Genomic DNA, 9,348 nt, shown 5'->3' on the forward strand with positions numbered 1-9,348 from the left:
AATCAGAGCTTCTTCTCTTAGGTAGAAACACACACCGATGGAGTAAACGCTGGTGGCCTGCCACTCTAGAGGCCCCTCCCTTGCCCAAACAGATTGTAAAAAATCTGGGTGTTTGGGTTGATTCTGTCCTGACTTACCAGGTACAGAGAAAGTAAGTACCAAGCCGGTGTTTGTTTTAGACTCTTATTATGTGGACTCAAGCCACTGCTTGGATTCTTCAACGCCAACACCTGCCAGGTCATCATCCAGTCCACCATACTTTCGAGACTGGACTATTCCAGTTCTCTGTATCTTGGCACCAATAAAGCAGGGATTCATCGCCTTCAAAGGGCACAAAATGTCGCTGCTCAGATGCTCTTTGGCCTGCACAAATCTTGTTCAGCTTCCAATCTCCTATGAGGGCTCCATTGGATCCCGGTGGAGAAGAGAATCGATTTCAAAGTTCTGTGTATCTATCACAGAATCCTGAATGCCCAAGCCCCGGACATACTAGCCAATCTCCTCAATCCCTTCATACTGAACCACCTGCTGCCCTCCTCCAACCAACACCTAGAACGTGTTCCTCCTGTCAGAAGAGCGTGGGCCAGAGGACATTCTTTTTGTGCCCTCGCTACCAGAATCTGGAACGCCCTTCCTGCCAACATCAGAAGTATCCAAGATCCTGGGTCTTTTCAGAAAGCTATGAAGACATATCTCTTTCCAAGTTAACTTCTTTCCCTAGCCTGCAGCCTTTTGTTCTCTGTTGGTCTTGGGTTCATCTGGGACGCCCCGTTGCTGGGGCAGCCATGCGCTCTACTAATCTCGTAACATAACATTGATGTGAACTTCATACTTACTAATCCACCCATGTAGCCGGACATACGCTCGACCCAATCTTCACCTCCAGCAAACACATCTCCTTTGACCATACCACAGCTCTCCATTGGACAGACCACAGTTGTGTTCACTTCAGCTACAAAACCACCTCGACCCACAACCCCCCACAACCTATTCCACGAAGAAAATGGAACAAAGTCACCACCGACCAACTCCTCACATCGCTCAACCTAAACCCACCCGACCTCTCTTCGGACCCAGACCAAGCGGCCATCAAATTCAAACAATGGATCACCCACAGCGCTGACGAACTAGCACCCTTGAAAAACCATCACACCAAACAAGACAGCAAAAAGGCCCCCTGGTTCAACAATGACCTTAAGAAATCCAAGAAGCTATGCCGTACTCTCGAGAAAACCTGGAGAAAAAACCCAACCACCGACAACATGACCACCTTCAAGGCAGCCACCCGCAAACACCACCAGCTGATTCGATCCACCAAGAAATCAGCATTCCAGAATCGACTCGACAACAACGCCCATAACAGCAAAGAACTATTCAACATCGTCAAAGAATTCACCAACCCCACCGCAGCCTCAAACGACATCACTCCCTCCCAAGACCTCTGCGACTCGCTATCCTCCTTCTTCTACAACAAAATTGCAGACATACATAACAGCTTCGAAAACAGCTCCAACGAACAATCCTCTTCACCCCCCTCAGAACCCAAACCACCCTCTAACAACCTCAGCGCCTGGAACCCAATCACCACTGAAGACACCATCCGCCTAATGAACTCCATCCATTCTGGCTCGCCAACAGACCCATACCCCCACCACATCTTCAACAAAGCTGACTCCATCATCGCACCCCATCTCCGTGATGTCATCAACTGCTCCTTCAACACCGCTACCTTCCCAGAAAGCTGGAAACATGCCGAAGTCAGCGCCCTCCTGAAGAAACCCACTGCAGACCCCTCTGAACTTAAAAACTACCGCCCCATATCCCTCCTCCCATTCCCGGCCAAAGTCATTGAGAAAGCCGTCAATAGCCAGCTCGCCGCCTTCCTCGAATCCAACAACTCCCTCGATCCCTCACAGTCCGGCTTTCGAGCCAAACACAGCACCGAAACGGCCCTGATCGCAGCAACAGACGACATCCGAACACTACTGGACAACGGAGAAACAGTGGCCCTCATTCTACTCGACCTCTCCGCCGCCTTCGACACTGTCTGTCACAGCACCCTCATACAACGCCTCAGCAACATCGGCATAAAAGAAAAAGCCTTAGACTGGATCATCTCGTTCCTAGCTGGGAGAACTCAGAGAGTCCGACTTCCCCCGTTCAAATCAGAAGCCTCCGAAGTCATTTGCGGTGTACCACAAGGTTCATCACTCAGCCCCACCCTCTTCAACGTTTACATGAGTCCACTCGCTTCCATCGCATGTCAACACAACCTCAACATCATCTCCTACGCTGACGACACCCAGCTGATCCTTTCCCTCACCAAAGACCCCAACACCGCCAAAAAGAATCTTCACGAAGGCATGAAAGAAGTAGCCGTATGGATGAAAAACAGCCGCCTAAAACTTAACTCAGACAAAACGGAAGTGCTCATCCTAGGTTCATCCCCCTCTGCCTGGGACGACTCATGGTGGCCTTCGGATCTGGGCTCAGCACCCATACCCACAGACCACGCAAGTAACCTTGGTTTCATCCTAGACTCCTCACTCTCGATGACCAAACAAGTCAACGCTGTCTCATCCTCCTGCTTCAACGTACGTCGTATGCTCAAAAAAATCTTCCATTGGATCCCCGCCGAAACAAGAAAGATTGTCACCCACGCACTGGTTACGAGTCGACTAGACTACGGAAACACCCTCTACGCCGGAATTAAAGCCAAACTACAGAAAAAACTCCAACGCATCCAAAACGCATCAGCGAGACTTATTTTGGACATCCCTCGCCAAGATCACATTACCGGCCACCTGAAAGACCTCCACTGGCTTCCCGTCAACAAGAGAATGACATTCCGTCTCCTCACCCACGCACACAAGGCCCTCTACAAACTAGGGCCCGAATGCCTCAACACTCGACTATCCTTCTACACACCCACCCGCCAACTAAGATCCTCCAATCTAGGCCTCGCCGCAGTCCCGCGTATCCAAAGATCCACAATGGGAGGTAGATCCTTCTCCTACTTGGCGGCCAAGACCTGGAACTCACTCCCCACTCACCTCCGCCTTACACAGAACCACATCTCCTTCAGGAAAGAACTTAAAACCTGGTTATTCGATAATTAACATTCTCCCCCTCCCCTCCCCCCCCAAGCGCTTTGAGACCCTTGAGTAGTGCGCTATAGAAATTCCTGAACTTGAACTTGAACTAATCCATTTAGCATTGAATGACACTCATAAGATGTTTTTGAATCAGCACACATTGGTTTTTTTTTTTAATACTTTATTTTCCCAATTTTTGCATACAGGAATCCAAAAAGATCAATACATTGCATTGTAGAATATCAGCAATAGCAAAAAAGTAGCAAACACATCTTAATATACATTCAGAAGAGCAGGCAAAGATGTACATGAAGGATGTATAGCAGACAATACTCAATAATGAATCCAACATATGTGAAACGCAAATCAGCAATAATTAAATGCCGTATTTCTCGGAGAAGCCCATACTGTGCATTAACTACCGCTACACCAGTGGTGAGCGTCTAAGGATGGACACAAAAACAGAGAATAAAATCAGCACACATTTTAACCTTTAAATAAACCTTTATGGTTTGAAAATGTACCATTCTCTGTCTTCTGTGTGGAGTCTAATGTGCTACACGTTATTTGAATGTATTAATTTGATAAATAGCCTCCGTTATGGATTTTGATTAATATGTAAGCTTTATGGGCCCCAGATTTGTACGAAAAAAAGTTCTAACAGTGTGGATAATGTTTTAAGAGGGCCAAAGGTAAAATATTTTCACTTTTGGTTTAAAAATGGGAGTCGGGGTCGTGGCCAAGATGGCGACCTGAGCGGACGCAGGATCGCATGGCTCCCCGGCCCTGATCCCCATTGTGGCCCATAAATTGCTCATAACCCTCTCATAATCACGAGCACCTGCCTCCCTAAACTGTAGAGGCAGCTGCCCGACCTGGTCCAGCGAAGCGATTGTGTTCAGACTCCTGGGACGCCTTCTGCTGCACTGCGGAGCTGACTGAAGTCGGAACGAAATGGCGGCCTGAAAGGGAGACACGGACCCGGGCAGTAGCCACAGGGAGATCCCGGAGGCCGGCAGACGAGTAAAGGTGGCGGAGACAGGGACCAGGCTCCGGAGCCGTGCACCACAGCACTCTCAACGGAGGGTGTGAGCAGCAACACAGGAGGCAACCTCCGCCGGTGTGGGCGCCCGGACGCAAACGTGAAAATCGAACCCCGGTCCCGGGGCCTACCCAGAGCAGACACGCTGTGACCCATCGGGGCTCCTGTGAGACAGGCGGGCAGCCGCGGGGCGCCCCCCAGGCACCCCCAGCAGCAGCACACTGCAGATTATCGCGGGACCGCACCAGCGGGACAGCAGGTGAGAACAGACCCCAGTGAGGGAGGAAGCTGGGCCCGGACGACCGCCGCGGCGGGCAGCGCGAAAATCGAGTCCAGTGGTCTGGGGCCCTTACCTGACAGCCCAGCACACCCAGAGAGCGGAGGCTGCAGTACACCCCCTGGCACCCGAGAGACGGGATAGCGCGTGCCCCCCCCCCAACTGCGGTGGCAGACATCTGCGGGGGTCGAGGGGGCCTCCCTTATTAGCGCGTAGCTCAGATTATAGAGAAACTCGACTGCCGAACGGGCGCCGACACTGGGGTTGGTAACCAGACGAACCCCCACCCAGCACTCCCGGCGCCTCATGATCACGCCAGAGAGTGGACCACACAACTGGGGGCACCTGGAGCGCAGACCTGAAAACGGGGCCCACGCAAGTAAAGAGCCGGCGTAGAGTTCCCAAGGGGTGTACCTGACCCACTGTCGACGGAAGACGGCTGGAACGGTTCTGGGCCACAGCAGAACCATGGGACTGAGGTGAGAGGCAGCGAGTCCGGTCAGCAGCGAAGGGGGACGGCACCACGGCAGCGCGCAGATTGAGTCCCCGACGTTGGGGTTAGAGCGGCCCGCTTCTCGGTGGCAGCGACTCTAGTGCGGTGTAGAAGCGCAGGGCAGGAGGACAGCATAGCCATCAATCAGACCAACCCAAAGCCTCTGCACCCAGCAGGTTCCGTGCAGTACCAGCCGGGCGAGGATAACTCACCGCAGACAGCGATCTGCCACCGAGGGGGGACCACACGGGGAACATCCGCAGCCCGAACCGAGTGCCTACACCCCAGAGAGCCCGGCCCCGGCCAGAGCAGATCAGCTAACATGTGGACGTTCTCTTGCCTGGAGGTCTTCGGCTCGTGCAGTCCCCAAAGATTTAGGCACTGGACACAACATGGCCAACTCAAACCGAAAGGGGCGGCCGCACCATCACCGAAATACTAGCCAAAGGTGCCCTCAAGGGAGAAAAGAGCCCGACACCCCCGGCAGCAACAAAAGACCCCCCAGGGCAGGACGATGGGGGGGCCCCCATCACTAAAGACTTCTTGGCGTCCCTCTTTAACTCCCTGAGGGAGGACTTTCAGACACTTAAGCAAGACATGGCCGGGGAACATAGGGAACTAAGGCGTGAGGTGGACGGCCTAGGGGAACGAGTGGCTACAGTGGAGGAAGCAGACCAAGCTCGGAGCGAGGAAGTGGAACAACTGCAGCAAGAAGTGGTGCGCCTGCGCGAGCAGCAAGTCAACAAGGGCTGTTCCGTGAGATACTGGGGGAGTCCGAGGACTTTGAGATCCGCATTGACAGGGGACACAGAGTGGGCCTGGCACGCCGAGCGCCGGCTCCCCCGCCTGACATCCTAGCCATCCTCCCTGACTTTCCTTTGAAAGAAAGAATCCTGAGGGAGGCCCGCCAGAAGCAACCCCTGCAATTTCAAGGCCACCCAGTGGCATTATATCAGGACCTCTCCGCCATCACCCTACAAAAGAGGAAGGTTTTCAGGGTGGCAACGAAGTTCCTGCGGGACAATGGGACTCCCTACTCATGGGGCCACCCCTTCAGGCTCATCTTGAAGTGGAAGGGGACCCTACACCAACTACGCTCCCTGCGAGACACGTGCGAGCTGCTGGGCATTGACTCTGGGGAACGAAATGCCAGCGGAGAGGGCCTCGCCGCGGCCATTTCAAGATAAGTCCCCAAACACCTCCCGACAGGGATGGCAAAGAATGGGCCGCCAACGTCCACCCAAAGCAGATCTCAGACCAGACCCGGCGACGATGGCTCAGGAACAAGCAGCGGCGGTCCAGGAAGTGTCTAAGGACACAGCACCCTTGAACTGATGCAGAAGGGGGTTTCATCCTCGCAATGACACTTAGCGGGCACGACGGGGGATGGGCGGGGGGCCAGCGGGGTCGCCACTGCCACACACTCCTCCACTTCTTATCACGACAGGTCTGAATGGTGTATGGACAGGCCTGGGACAATGGTTTGCAGTTGGTGTCACCAGTTGGGGTTGGGGAGAGGGGCAGCGGGGGGAGGTTTGGAGGGGGGAAGGTTGGTCCTTGTTCAAGGGGTGTTCAGGGGGGGAAGGGCCGGGAGGGGGGGACGGGGAAGTTTGGGGGATTCGGTGGGGGGGGTGAGGGGGGGAAAGGTCCAGTGCTCCGTTTTTGTCCCTTTCTTCTATATTACACTTTCGAGCAGATCGGTGGGTCCCACCCAGTGATACCAGTTCCTTTCCAGCTGACGGGGGTCACCAGATTGGTTGCATAGGCAGGTCCTATCCTTCCACACACTATGCCTCCCACCACTCTTAAGATACTGACCCTAAATGTGCGGGGTCTCAACAACCCTGTTAAACGACGTGCTATCCTATCCTACCTGGAAAACACAAGGGCGGACATCTGCTTGCTACAGGAGACACACCTGTTGGCTCGAGATTGCCACAGACTCCACTCACGCAAATTTCCCGGGCAGTATTTCTCTTCTAGCCCTACCAAAACTGCAGGGGTGGCAATTCTGGTGGCACGACACTTCAAGGGGGAGGTCCTTCATAAAGGTGCGGTACTGCGGGGGAGACTGCTTGCATATCACTTTGCCCTAGGGGGTCTCACGTTTACGGTAGGTTCCCTTTACAGCCCCAATTAGGGCCAATAACGATTCCTACACTCAGCTCTCACTGAAGCGGCAGACACATCAGACAGGCATATTATATTAGGGGGGGACTTGAACATGGTCTTTGACGCTGTCCTGGATAGGTCAGGCCAACGCACCCACCAGGCAGGAACGCTATCGTCCAGTAGCATAGACAGGCTGAAGGACCTTGACCTTCATGACCTTTGGCGCCTAAGCCATTCGCACGAGAAGGAGTATTCCTATTACTCTAACGCACACAAAACATATGCCAGATTGGACCACATATTAGCTTCAGGCCCGGTGTGCAATCTTGCGACATTCACAGACATGGGGGTCATCTCACTATTGGACCATGCACCAGTCATCACTACACTTACCCTACCACCTGCATCACGCCCCCCTAGAGTGTGGCGGCTCCGTGATACACTACTGCATAGGAAGGACGTGGTGAAACATGTCCAAAACGCTCTTCAAGACTTCCTGTCCCACAATACTAACTCAGACACCACTCTCGCGACTCAATGGGCTGCCATGAAGGCAGTACTCCGCGGGGAGCTGATTGCTCTCTCCTCCTCTGAAAATAGGGATAGGCAAAGCACGCGGGACGAGCTTACACAACGTGTACATGAACTAGAGCAAATGCACCAACGGACCAGGGCCCCGAGAATCTGGCGACAACTTAAAGCAGCGCGGCAGCTTCTAGCGGCACTAGACATGGACCGCACGGAATACGCGGCTCTGAGGCTCAGACACACCTACTATACCAGAGGGGATAGATGTGGCCGCCTGTTGGCCAGCCGGTTGCGGGTAGCGCGGCAACAGCAGAAGATCAGGGAGATCACACAACTAGACGGGACCACGGTGTCGGACGATGCGCTAATCGCGTATACTTTCCGCAATTTTTATGCTGCTCTGTATACCGGTGGCCCCCCGAATGTCCCGGCTGCTGGGAATTTCTTGGACTCGGTCACACTCCCTTCCCTTGCCCCTACCCAAACGGAATACCTAGAGAGGGACATCCGCATTGAAGAGGTGGTGGCCGCTATCGCCCGGCTCAAACTAGGGAAGGCCCCGGGGCCGAATGGCTTTTCCGCTATTTTTTATAAGACCTTTTGCACCACACTCGCCACACTTCTCACACGCCTTTTTAATACCTTCGCCGAACACTGTGTCATTCCACCTGACCTCCTCCGTGCATCACTATCGGTCATTCCTAAGCCAGGGAAAGACAGGACTAAATGCGGGGCCTACAGGCCGATCTCACTACTCAATGTCGACCTCAAATTATATACAGGCATCCTCGTGGCACGCCTGGCTCCCTATCTACCAGGCCTAATAGACCCAGATCAGGCAGGCTTTATCCCTGAGCGGCAGACGGTGGACAACACCAAACGCGTGGTCCACCTGATCAAAAAAGGATCCCGATTACCGGGGGAACGGATGATGTTGGCAGTCGACGCCGAGAAAGCGTTCGACCGGGTCCATTGGCTCTATTTAGAACTGGTCCTGGCCAAGGTAGGGATTGGAGAAAAGTTCGTACTTTTTTTTTTAATTGTTACAAATCCCCCACTGCCGTAGTACGGGTTAACGGCTACAGTTCGGGCAGTTTTGCTATCGAGAGGGGGACGAGGCAGGGGTGCCCACTGTCACCCCTCCTGTTTGCCCTGTACATGGAGCCACTCACTCAGATCATACGACAAAACCGAGCTGCGACAGGGATAAAGTTCGGCGGCTTCACACATACTATCAGTCTCTACGCAGACGACATACTGATCTCCCTAGACCATCCACGCTCTGCTCTACCGGCCTGCGTAGCCGAGCTTGACGCCTTTGCTGCGGTGGCCGGGTTCAAAATTAACACGGACAAATCAATTGCCTTGGACTTGTCTCTATCACCCTCCACTAGAGCCTACCTGCAGGGCCTCTTCTCCATCCAGTGGGCGTCGGACACTGTTCCCTATCTGGGGATTCAGTTAGCCCCCACACTTCCCACCATGACAACAGCGAACTATGCTGCCCTTCGCAAGCGAATCTGGGAAGAGATAAGCCGGTGGAAGCATCTCCCCTCTCCTGGCTGGGGAGAATAGCAGCGGTCAAAATGACCATCTTGCCACAAATCCTCTATCTCTTCCGAGCCCTACCGCTACGACCGCCCACGGGATGGATTCGCCAAACACAAGCTGATCTTGCCCAGTTTATCTGGCACGGCAGGAAGCCCAGACTGAAGAGGGCGATAGCCATGCTGGCCCCAGAGGCCGGGGGTCTGGGAATCCCTGATCTGCACAAGTATTACCAGGCGGCGGAGCTGCGCTA

The sequence above is a fragment of the Lissotriton helveticus genome, chromosome 3_1, assembly GCF_964261635.1.
Source record: "Lissotriton helveticus chromosome 3_1, aLisHel1.1, whole genome shotgun sequence".
Lineage (NCBI taxonomy): Eukaryota > Metazoa > Chordata > Amphibia > Caudata > Salamandridae > Lissotriton > Lissotriton helveticus.